General features: G+C 36.8%; 1 long non-coding RNA gene across 1 annotated transcript in view; it reads right to left on the bottom strand.

Moving 5' to 3' along the window:
* LOC115853930 (uncharacterized) overlaps positions 1 to 13091 on the bottom strand; it is a 293304-nt gene that overhangs the window by 279758 nt on the left and 455 nt on the right. The window contains exon 2 of the long non-coding RNA XR_009565066.1: positions 2157 to 2364. This is a non-coding gene — a long non-coding RNA (uncharacterized lncRNA). The remainder of the gene's footprint in view (positions 1 to 2156; positions 2365 to 13091) is intronic.

A 13091-nucleotide genomic window follows, 5' to 3' on the forward strand; every position in this document is an offset into this window, starting at 1 on the left:
AATAGGTATACACTACTATATACAACATACACGAGCAACAGGGATTTATTGTATCAAGGAACAATATTCAATATCTTATAATAACTTATAATGGAAAATAATCTGAAAAAAATTCTATATATAACTGAATCACTTTGCTGTACACCTGAAACTAACACAATATTGTAAATCAACTATATTTCAGGGGTTTTTTGTTTTTAAATTTATTTATTTTATTTATTTATTTTTGGCTGCACTGGATCTTCACTGCTGCACGCGGGCTTTCTCTAGTTGCGGTGAGAGGGGATTCCTCTTCATTGCGGTGCACAGGCTTCCCACTGCGGTGGCATCTCTTGTTGCGGAGCACAGGCTCTAGACATGCAGGCTTCAATAGTTGTCGCTCGCGGACTCTAGAGCGCAGGCTCAGTAGCTGTGGTGCTAGGGCTTAGTTGTTCCACAGCATGTGGGATCTTCCCGGACCCGGGCTCAAACCCGTGTCCCCTGCATTGGCAGGTGGAGTCTTAACCACTGTGCCACCAGGGAAGCCCCTATGCTTCAGTTTTAAAAGTTCCCTTTTATTCTGTTTGCTAAATTGTTTTTATGAATAGAGTTATGCAGAATGCTTTTTCTGCATCTATTGAGATGATCATATGATTTTCTCCTTTGAACTAGTATAGTGAATTACAATACAGTAATATATTTTCTAATGTTAAATCATCTAACATCCTTGTAATAAACTTAATCATAATGTATTATCTTTTTTAAAATTTGCTATCAAGCAAATCAGTTTGTTCATTTTTAAAAAATTTTTACATTAAATTAAAAAATAAAATTGTACTGTTTTTTACTAACTTTGGTTTCAAGGTTGTGCTAACCTCATAAAACAGGTTGGGGAACATTCTTTCTCATCTGTTTTCTGGAAGAGTTTGTGTTATATTGGATTGGTCTGTTCTTTGAATGTTTGGATAACTGACCAGGAAAGCCTCCTGTGCCTGATTTTATTTGTTTGCTGTTTATGTTTTACTTTATAAAAAGATTTTAATTAAAGATTCAATTGCTCAAAAATTGTGCTAAAATCTCTTACTGTGGTGGTAAATTTTTTAAAAATCTCTTTGTGGTTCTGTCATATTATGTTTTGAGGCTACATTATTAGAGACATAAAATTTAGAATTACTTTATCTTCTTGGTGAACTGAATATTTTATCATTATGTAATAACTCTCATTAAAGTCATTTTACCTGGTAATATAGTTAGATCATGTTTCTTTTACTTGATATCTCACAGGTACGCCTTTTGAATCCTTAATTTTTAGTTTTTCTCTGTTCTTGCAATTTACATCTGACTTATGTAAATAGCATAAATGTTTGTTTCAATCCCGTCTGAAAATTTTGTCTTTTGATTGGAAAGTTTATTCCATTCATAGTTGTGGTGATTACTGTTACATTTAGACCTATTTCTACCTTCTTATTATGTGCTATCTGTCCCATTATTCATGCCTTTCCCTCCTTTCCCAAAGTTTCATTTTCCCTCTTCCTCACCCTCAGCAGACAATTGCTTCCTATAGCACTGAGAAAAAAGAAGCAGTCAGGGCAGAACTTCCCCAAGCTCATCCACAACATCTAGCCACTTCACTGCATCTGGACTCATTGATAGCACATTTTCTTCTGTTGAGGATAAACTGTTCATCCTCCTAGCAAAGGCCAAGTCCACCGTTTGTGCACTAAATCCATCCCCTCTTGCCTTCTCAATGACCTGGCTCCAGCAACTCTCCACTCTATGTTCTGCATCATCCATCTTCTACTCTCTATGGGATCGTCCCCATAAGCCTATGTATACAATTTTTTTCCATCATAAAATGTTCCTGGCTCTGGACCCTGTTTTCTCCTCCAGTCACCACTCCAATTCTCTTCTTTATTTTACAGCAAAAGTCTTAAGAAGAGTTGTCTATACTTGGATTGGCCCGTTCTTTGACTTGTCTCCAGTTTCTGTTCTCCCCTTCTCTAAACCAACTCCCACGGGGTAAGTTATCAGTGACCTTCACATTTTAAATCTTGTTCTCATTTCTCATCCTACTTGATCACACAAAAGCACTTGACACAGCTGATTACACCCCTTTCCTTGAAATATTCTTTTCACTTGGCTTCCAGGGCACTCAACAGTCCCACTTTTTCTCTTACCTCATTAGTGGCATCTTAATTTCCTTTGTCCTTTACTCCTCATCTCTCTCAACACCAGACGTTGGAATGTTCCAAAGCTCAATCCTTGGAATTCTTTTCTTTTCTAACTACTCAAACTCCATTGGTGAATTCGTGGTTTAAATATTTGAGACGCCAATGCGTGCTTCACGAAGGCGGGGATCTGCTTTGTCTGTTGTGTCCCCAGCCCCTTAGAGAGACACAAAAAGAACATTCAATAAATATTTGTTGAATAAATCAATAGCTTGAAAAAACACAAAAAATAAAAGTTATTAGTTAATGTTTAAAAATAAACATGAACCCTCTTAATGACATGCTTCTGGAAAAGATGACTCAAAACATATAGATGCTCATAAAATGGGTAAATTTACTGGAGTAGAATAATCTAGGAAACAATAGGCCCAGTATATAAATATACTGAATACTGGAAGTCTGGTAACTCCTTTATTAAATAATTGCATAATAAAAATAAGAGAAATGTCGTCTTTGGCATTTTTAAGCCAATGGCCTACCTCTTACTTTTTGCCTTAACAAAGTGTATTGCAAACTTTAAAAAGGTCCTTTAAATGGTAAAACCTTTGGTGACTTGCTTAGAGAGGTGAATACTTAATTGCTCAAAATTAATAAACAGGAAAAGAATAAAGAGATTATAGAAAGCCCGTAGATTGTATCTTTCCCAGTGTCTCTGTTTATTAAACAATTTTATTTCTTCTTTATTAAAATGTTCATTCAATTCTTTTGTCCATTTATTGGAGCCTAAACTTTTGCTTCTATTCTGAATTTGTATGAGCTATTTTAAATATTTGACATCAATCTTTAAAACTTATAGCAAACATTCCCCCTCAACTTACGTTTTATTAAAAATAAAACTTTAAATTTTAACACTTTGACCTAAATAGAATTTATTTTGGTGGTACTGTATGAAATTAAGTATTATAAAACACTTTGTTATTTATAAGCACTTTGTCAGTTCTTAAAACATTTGTATAAAAATAAATGGCAATCTCTTTTTTAGAGATAGTTGGATTTAGAGTTATAAAATTCCAACATTTTAAATGACATTTCAATTTTACTTAAATGTGTTTTAAAATAAATGACCTAGGTTAAATACAATGTCAAAAATAATGAAAACAGATTAAAATAGACTCCTGTTTAATATCTCTCCCACTCCTAATCTTCTCTGATCCTTTTACAGTCATAAGGGTCAAACATTTATGTTTATAGAAAGAGCAGTTGGGTTTTGTTTCTTAAAGCAAGTTTCTTTCATGGGTGTTAACAACAGGATTCGTAATGTTGATGATGACTCAATTATTCCTGGAAAATGCATCTTAAACCAGACATCAAAAAGATGATGAAATGACATGAAACTGTGAAATAATGTCTTTGTGATTTTTTTTTTTAATAATGAAACAAAGAAGGAAATTGTCGTGGAGCAACTAAGCCCATGTGCCACAACTACTGAGCCTGCGCCCTAGAGCCCACAGGCCACAACTACTGAGCCTGTGTGCCACAACTACTGAAGCCTGCGCACTGCAACTACTGAGCCCGTGTGCTGCAACTACTGAATCCTGACCACCTAGAGCCCGTGCTCTGCAACAAGAGAAGCTACTGCAGTGAGAAGCCCGCGCACCGCAACGCAGAGTAGCCCCCACTCGCTGCAACTAGCGAAAGTCCCCACACAGCAGCGAAAACCCAACTCAGACAAAAATAAATAAAAAAATTTTTAAATGAAACAAAGAAGGAAATTGTCTACTGAAAAAAAGTATGGCTGTACTTTATTTAAAAGAGTTCGTATGAGAGGGATATAAAGTAGATTTTTTTTTTTAGGCCCAGCTGTGCTGCATGTGGGATCTTAGGTCCCTAACCAGGGGTCGAACCCATGCCCCCTGCATTGGGAGCTCAAAGTCTTAACCACTGGACTTCCAGGGAAGTCCCTAAAGTAGATATTCTTGATCAAAAGAGAAAATGAGCATTTTTGGGTCCTTAAACAAGCTTATCTATCACTGCATAACAAATTTCTGCCAAATCGACAGCTTAAAACAACTTATTTTCTGTCACAGTTTTGTAAATTGATTGCCTTCAGCTTGGTGATTCTCATTTTGGAGACTTTCATGCTTTTGCTCAGGTAGTTGATGGGGCTGAAGTCATCTGAAGGCTTGCCTTGGACATCAAGGATGGCTTCTTCACTCACATGATTTACACTTTAACTGGGTAGGCTGGTCAGGCATCTGTCCCTTCCTATGGCCTCTCTATGAGCCTGGATTGAGTTTTCTCACAGCATGGTGGTCTAAGGTAAATTTTAAGTGGCTACTTGTTTCGCCTATAACAAGAGCTCTAAGAGACCGAGGCAGAAGCTACAAGGCTTTTTTGTGATCCAGACTTAGATATTAAAAATCATCACCACTACTGTACTCTATTTGTTAAATGGGGCCAACCCAGGAATCTTGAACAACAGTATGAATACTAGAAGGTATAATTCAAGGGAGACCATCTTTGGAGACCAGCTACCACAAGTGCTTTCTACAACATTTGACATAGAGCTGGTAAAGGTGCCCAAAAGAGCATCAAAAGAATATGATGGGTTAAAAAAAGTGGAAAAAAATCAGGAATGATTCTTTAATCCTACGCAGCCAAGTGTGAATTTTCCAGTTAATTTTACAATCTTTAAGTAATCACTATAACCTGTCCTTCTGACTATATTCTCTTCTGCTACTTTGGGGAATTTAACTGTGTATTCAAACTGATACCAGGCAATGAGAAAAGGACAGAACAACACCTAGAAACTCCCAACTGAATGATACCAAATGAAAGTCTGGCCCCTTGAAAGGCACATATTGTTTTTAAGTACTAGGTGTACATAACAACTTATAATATAATAGTAGGTATACTGAAAATGTCATAAAATTTTAGACCTTGAAAGGACTTGAAAGCCAATCTTTTTTTTTTGGCCACACCATGTGGATTGTAGGATCATAGTTCCCTGACCAGGGATTGAACCCAGGCCATGGCAGTGAAAGCCCCAAGTCCTAACCACTGGACCACCGGGGAATTCCTGAAAGCCAACCTTTATTTCAAAGACGCTCTAACTAAGACCAAGAGTGGTTAAGCAACTTGCTAAAGGTTTACATAAGTCGTTGAAGACATTCTAACTCCTAGTCCACAAATTTGCATGCAACATGCTACCTTTTTCACTTACCCAGTAGTATTTGAACTAAAACCTTACTAACAAGACAACTGGGCTTGAGTATGGTTGATCCTTATTAATTTTTAAGACTGCAGAGTGATACCTGTGATGTATTAGAGGGTACAAAGTGGTGTACAGAGAGAGAAAAAAAGCCCAAGTTTATTCTAGACCAGTGATTCTCAAATTTGAGTAAAGTATGAACTCCTTTTAAAGAAAAAAGAAGGGGGAAAAACTCTCAATGGCCACATTGTTGACTTAAATTTCTCTTTTAAAAATTACATGATTACGTTCAAATATAAAACTTTGTGTAAATTTCTTATGATTAGAACATGTATGTAACTATGAAACCAAAACAAATGTGCAAGTTTGTTAAATAATATCTAACATATATACTAGTTAATGGGTAGTAGGCATTTTACATATAGCAACTCATTTAAAACCCACAACAACTCTATTAGGTGGGCACTATTATATTCATTTAGTAGACGGGGAAATCAAGACACAACTGGTCAGTGGGGACCTGGGTTTCACAAAAAGTTCACAGACAACTGAGTATGAAGAATGATATTGTTGGACAGAAATTAAATTGCTGCTTGTAATGTGAGTGTGGTACTGACTGAAACTTCGTAGATCTTCTGGTTTAACATACTTAAAATGAGCTCTCAAAAAGATACATGCACCCCAATGTTCATAGCAGCATTATTTACAATTGCCAAGATATGGAAGTAACCTAAGTGTCCATCAGCAGATGAATGGATAAAGAAGAAGTGGTATACACACACACACACACACACACACACACACACACACACACACACACACACTGGAATACTACTCAGCTATAAAAAAGAATGAAGTTTTGCCATTCACAACACCACGGATGGACTTGGAGGGCATTATGCTAAGCAAAATAAGCCAGACAGAGAAAGACAAATACTGTATGATATCACCTATATGTGGAAACTAAAAAATACAACAAACTGTTGAATGTAACAAAAAAGCAGCAGACTCACAGATATAGAGAGCAAACTAGTGGTTACCAGTGGGGAGAAGGAAGGAAAGAGGGGCAATAAAGGGGTAGAGGATTAAGAGGTACAAAATATTAGGTATAAAATAAGCTACAAGAATATACTGTACAACACAGGGAATATAGCTGATACTTTATAATAATCACAAATGGAGTATAACCTTTAAAAATAGTGAACCACTATATTGTATACCTGTAATTTATGTAATTAAAAAAGTTTTAGTTAAAATGAGCTGGATAGTGACTAATTTCTCCCATCCCTTTTTTCTCTTCTGTCAACGGCTAAATATACCTTGGAAGAGCACAAATTAATGTTATTTGGTCTTCGCTAGAAGCAAATGCCTTGTTAGAAACTAAGTCTATATTTGCTCACTCATTAAATTTTTTTAGACAATTCCTGATACTATTTTTTATTATTGAAATATAATTCACATACTATAAAGTTCACTCTTTTAAAGTGTACGATTCAGTAGTTTTTAGTATATTCACAAAGTTGTGCAACCATCACCATTATCTAATTCCAGGATATTTTCATCATATCGAAAAGAAATCCCCTCCCCATTAAGGAGTCATTCCCCATTCCCTTTTCCATCAGCCAGTAAATTAACAGCTACTAATTTATTTTCTGTCTGTATGGATTTGCCTATTCTGGACATTTTATATGATGGGATCATAAAATATATGGGCTTTTGTGTCTGGCAGGTTTCACCTGAACTAATTTTTCAAGATTCATCTATGTTGTAGTCTGTATCAGTACTTCATTTATTTTTATAATGTCTGAATAATATCCTATTATACGAATATACTACATTTCATTTGTACATTTATCAATTGATAAGACGTTTAGGTTGTTTCCACTTTTGAGCTATTATAAATAATACTGCAGTGAACATTTGGGTGCAAGATTTCCTAAGGACATGTTTTCAATTCTCTTGGGTATATACCTAGGAGTAGAATTGTTAAACTATTTCAAAATAGGTGCACCATTTTACATTCCCTTCATCAATGTATGAGGATTCTAATTTCTCTACTTTCTCATCAACTCTTAATATTATAATACTGACTTTGATGATAGCCATACTAGTGGGTGTGAAGTGATACCTCATGTGATTTTGATTTGCATTTCTCTAAGAAGTAATGATGTTGAGCATCATTCCATGTTCTTGTTGGTCATTTGCATATCTTCTTTGGAGAAATATGTATTCAAATCATGTGTCCAGTTTATAATTGGGTTATTTGTCTTTTTATTGTTCAGCTGTGAGTTCTCTCATTAGGCTTTGACAGGGTGATACTGCTAGGCACCAATGCAATGATAAATGCAAAAAACATGGGTTCTGAAATTGCATACTTGTACTCAGTTATAAAGTGGTCATCTATGAGATCCAGAATCAAATCTGCTTCTACTGAAATTTTGAAGCTTATCATTAAAAAATATACATTTTAAATGTTTAATAAAATACTGATATCAGAAATATTCCCTCCACTTAATATCACAGAGACTAAATTTTTCAAAGAAGTTAAGGCAGTGTTAGTTACAATAGCAAAAGAGTCAGAAAATGTATTATCCTAAAGCTGAGGGTTAAGAAAACAATTCTATACCAATATTACGGACTACAGAGCAACTAATAATTATAAGCATCTGGACTATGTTGATATATGGAAATCCATTCATGAAACAACATTAGCTACAAAATATCTATCTTATACAGATATATACTCATATACTCTAATAGATTTATAAATGTGTCTACATCATTTTATCTTCAGACAAAATCTATAAAATATATTCTTATAAATCTATTAAAATTTATTAATATATGTATACGTTTGTATATAATTTTATCTTCAATCTATTTCAAACAGATTATATACATACAAATTTATTAAAATCTGTGAATGTGCTTTGGCAAAAAATGTAAGGTAATGTTAACAGAATTTTATGTTTATTGGATTCTTTGGTTTCAAAAAGCACTGTTCCACAAATATGGTTCTATTTTATTAATAGCATTGCTCACAAAGATTCAGTGCTAAAAAAAATTTGGGAATTTGTTGGGAAGATGTTAAGCAAATGTTTTTAGGTAGAAGTCCTCAGAGCCTTTAATCCACTAATATTCATTGTGAATCTCTAAAAGAAAGAGGTTCTTCATATTATTTACTTCAAAGTCTGTTATTTTCATCATGATTTACATTTATTTTACTTGTATAAACAAATTTGTGTAAACATCATTTGCACTTGTTTACTAATTTGTCTTCTCCACCGAACTATAAATTCTAACAGGACAGATAAGTATATCTCTCTTCTTCACCGTTGTTCCTAGTGCCTCAGCCAGGGCATACAGCAGGAGCTCAATAAATACTTTTGTAGTGAATGTATTACTTGGAGGAGCATCTTGAGGGACAAGGGATTAAAGTTACACACTTTGGAAACTACGGCTCTAAAGTTATTCAATTGTATAATAACTTCAAAGAAAAATTTGTGTTAAAACCTCTAGACCAGCGGCAGAGTCAAGATGGCGGTGTGGGAAGACACGGAGTTGGCATCTCCCCACAATTAGGGTGCCTGCCAGCCAATGGTGGGAGACTCTGATGCCCAAGGAGATGGGAGGAACGTCCAAGTGAACCGGTAGGATGTGGGGGGACTGAGGGGTGAGGAGAACTCTAGGTCAGACAGGATCGGCGCCTCTGAGGCAGGGGAGATCAGGAGAGGCAGGCAGGAGGCACTCTCCAGGAAGAGCTGGAGAGGAGCGGAGGGCGATCGCCTGGCTTACTCGGGCCGGGGAGACTGCTGAGCTCCCAGGCCGGTCCCCTGCCCTCCAAACCCCCCTCCAGGCCGAGTGGGTCCTGGGGGCATAGGAGGGAGGCCAGGGAGATCAGGAAAGGCAGGAGGTAGGAGACATCTGAGAGGAGCGGGAGAGGAGCGGAAGGCGTTTGCTCTGCCCACTCGAGCCCAGGAAGCCTGCTGGGCTCCCAGAGGAGATCCCCCGCCCTCTGAGACCAGGGATAGGGGGCACGCCTGGGGCCCCTTCTGTGCCTTGAGCCTAAGATCCACCCCCCACAGCCCACAGGGCTGGAAAAGTCCTAAGCATAGGCCCCATCCACTGCCCAAACTTCACCCTTGCTTAGGCCCCACCCTCCACAGCCAAGGCCATCCCCCCCTTTTTTTTTTCTTTCTTTCTATATTTTTTTTTCTTTTCCCTCCTCCTCTTTTTTACTATTGTGATACTGATGTACCTTCTGGTTGTTGATTCATCTATATTTTTATATTCTTTCTAACATATCTGTTAATTTCCTAGTCTAATTTTATTTTTTACTTTGTTTACTTTGTTACTGTTCTTTTTTTTTTCTTTGCTGCCCCACGTGGCTTGTGGGATCTTGGTTCATCATCTGGGGGTCTGGTCGAAGCTCCTGTGGTGGGAGCTACAAGTCTGAACCACTGGACTAACAGAGAACCTCAGACCCCAGGGAATATTCATCGGAATGAGGTCTCACGGAGTTCCTCATCTCAGCACCAAGACCCAGCTCTACCCAACAGCCTACAAACTCCAGTGTTGGAAGCCTCAAGCCAAACAACCAGTAAGACAGGAACACAATCCCACTCATTAAAAAAAAAAAAAAAAAAAAAAAATGAGATGGCAAAAAAATATGTCACAAATGAAGAAGCAAGGTAAAAACCTACAAAACCAAATAAATGAAGAGGAAATAGGCAATCTACCTGAAAAAGAATTCAGAGTAATGACAGTAATGATTCAGAATACTGGAAATAGAATGGAGGCACGGATTGAGAAAACACAAGAAATGTGTAACAAATATCTAGAAGAACTAAAGAACAAACAAACAGAGATGAACAACAAAATAACTGAAATGAAAAATACACTAGAAGGAATCAATAACAGAATAACCAAGGCAGAAGAACGAATAAGTGAACTGGAAGACAAAATGGTGGAAACAACTGCTGAGGAGCAGAATAAAGAAAAAAGAACGAAAAGAATTGAAGACAATCTCAGAGACCTCTGGGACAACACTAAACGCACCAACATTCAAATTATAGGAGTTCCAGAAGAAGAAGAGAAAAAGAAAGGGACTGAGAAAGTATTTGAAGGGATTATAGTTGAAAACTTCCCTAACATGGAAAAGGAAATAGTCATCCAAGTCCAGGAAGCAGAGTCCCATACAGGATAAACCCTAGGAGAAACACACCAAGACACATATTAATCAAACTAACAAAAATTAAATTGAAAGAAAAAATATTAAAAGCAGCAAGGGAACAAAAAATAACATACAAAGGAATCCCCATAAGGTTTTCAGCTGATTTTTCAGCGGAAACTCTGCAGGCCAGAAGGGAGTGGCAGGATATACTTAAAGTGATGAAAGGGAAAAACCTACAACCAAGATTACTCTACTCAGCAAGGATCTCATTCAGATTCAATGGAGAAGTCAAAAGCTTTTCAAACAAGCAAAAGCTAAGAGAATTCAGCACCACCAAACCAGTGTTACAACAAATGCTGAAGAAATTGTCTAAGTGGGAAACACAAGAGAAGAAAAAGACCCACAAAAACAAACCCAAAACAATTAAGAAAATGGTAATAGGAACATACATATTGATAACAACCTTGAATGTAAATGGATTAAATGCACCAACCAAAAAACACAGACTGGCTGAATGGATACATATGCCCTGAGAAAACCATAATTCAAAAAGAAACATGTACCCCAATGTTCATTGCAGCACTATTTACAATAGTCAGGACATGGAAGCAACCTAAGTGTCCATCAACAGATGAACGGATAAAGAAGATGTGGCACACATATACAATGGAATATTACTCAGCCATAAAAAGAAATGAAATTGAGTTATTTGTAGCGAGGTGGATGGACCTAGAGTCTGTCATACAGAGTGAAGTAAGTCAGAAAGAGAAAAACAAATACCGTATACTAACAAATATATATGGAATCTAAAAAAAAAAATGGTACTGATGAACATAGTTGCAGGGCAGGAATAAAGAGGTAGACGTAGAGAATAGACTTGAGGACATGGGGTGGGAGGAGGGAGCCGGGGCAAAGTGAGAGTAGCATCGACATATATACGTTACGGAACGTCAAATATTTGGCTGGTGGGAAGCAGCAGCATAGCACAAGGAGATAGGTGATTTGCGATGACCTAGAGGAGTGGGATAGGGAGGGTGGGAGGGAGGCTGAAGAGGGAGCAGATATGGGGACATGTGTATGCATATGACTGATTTGCTTTGTTGTGCAACACAAACTAACACAGTAATGTGAAGCAGTTATACTCCAATAAAGATCTATTAAAAAAAATAAAAACCTCTAGGCCACTAGAGATCCATTTAATAAATTATTGCTGCACTTCAGGGGAACCCATTACTACTTCAGGGAACTAAAGACATTTCTCAGAGAGCACATCATGACCTGTTAAATTTTGCAAAATCATTTTTATACTCTGAAACTCCAACTGAAAACTGTAGTAAAAATGACAGTAACCATGGAAGAAGTTGTTGAAAGGAATCATGCTTTGCATAAATACCAACAATTTTGTGGAACACATTTGGTGACACGAGATTTTCCTTCGAGGATGTCTTCTTATTTTAATAGTTCAAGTACGAAGAGCAGACATTCCTTCTGGAAATTGCAAATTATTGACTCATTGATTCTCTTTTAGGATAAGTGATTTCACATACAACTTGATTTTTTTTTGAATAGTCCATGTTATGACAGTTATTAAAAATATTTAAAACATATAGCTTTCCTACCTGTATTATACAATAATTTATAGTTTAGGTTAAAAAATGCTTTATTTTTTAATAACCTCTTGTGAAATTGATATAATGCTATTGTATTTTTTAAGAACATAGGAACGCTACTTTTCATCAACTACTAAGATTCATGAATTTCCTCCACTTGTCCTACAGAAGTGCTATAAAGATGCTAATTTCATTATTTCAGAGTAGTGTTGAAACAAAAATAATAAAAATTGACATAAAATTTAATTATTTTTTTCCACTTAGCAAAGTGCAAAGAATTTTACCAGATGCCAATGCTGCCACATCATGACACACCATTGAAAGGTAGCTTGTCTAAACTTCAAACCTCGATAATATTTGTGGGGGGGGAGGGGGCAAATGTCAAGTCAAACAAAGAATGTATTTCCAAAGCAGCATTTGCAAAGGTTAATCTCTCTATAGACTACAGAGGGGAAAGTGCAGTGTCCAAGATCGATCCAAGACCGACTTCAAGAGTTTTTTTTCCTGGTTAATAAACCACCGGGAGAGATTTTTTTTAAACTTAAATTTGCTGAAATGGGGATTCACTAATGCATGCAAACAAATTCCCCAAATTTGAGAATCTTCAGTGAACTGATTTTATATTTGAGAATAAAGATCTCTTGCTTCTGCTTACATCTTCAGCACAAAAAATAAAGGATACCTGACTATTTGGCAATCTGCAGGGAGAAAATCTACATACTCCCCAAACCAAAGGTGGCCTTACAGCTCAGGAATCCTCTGAACACTCAAGGCCATTGCGGCCCTGGCAGTTAAATGTCTTTCTCAGGAACCCAGGTATCCTGACCGCCAGGCCTAACCGTCTTTTCCCCAACACCAAAGCTCGAGCGCCACCAGCTAGAGTAAAGGTCAAAGCTAACAAACTACTATGCAGCCCGCCGGCTTCTCCTATCCCAGGGAGTTTTTAAATG

This window comes from Globicephala melas, chromosome 9 (assembly GCF_963455315.2).
Source record: "Globicephala melas chromosome 9, mGloMel1.2, whole genome shotgun sequence".
Classification (NCBI taxonomy): domain Eukaryota; kingdom Metazoa; phylum Chordata; class Mammalia; order Artiodactyla; family Delphinidae; genus Globicephala; species Globicephala melas.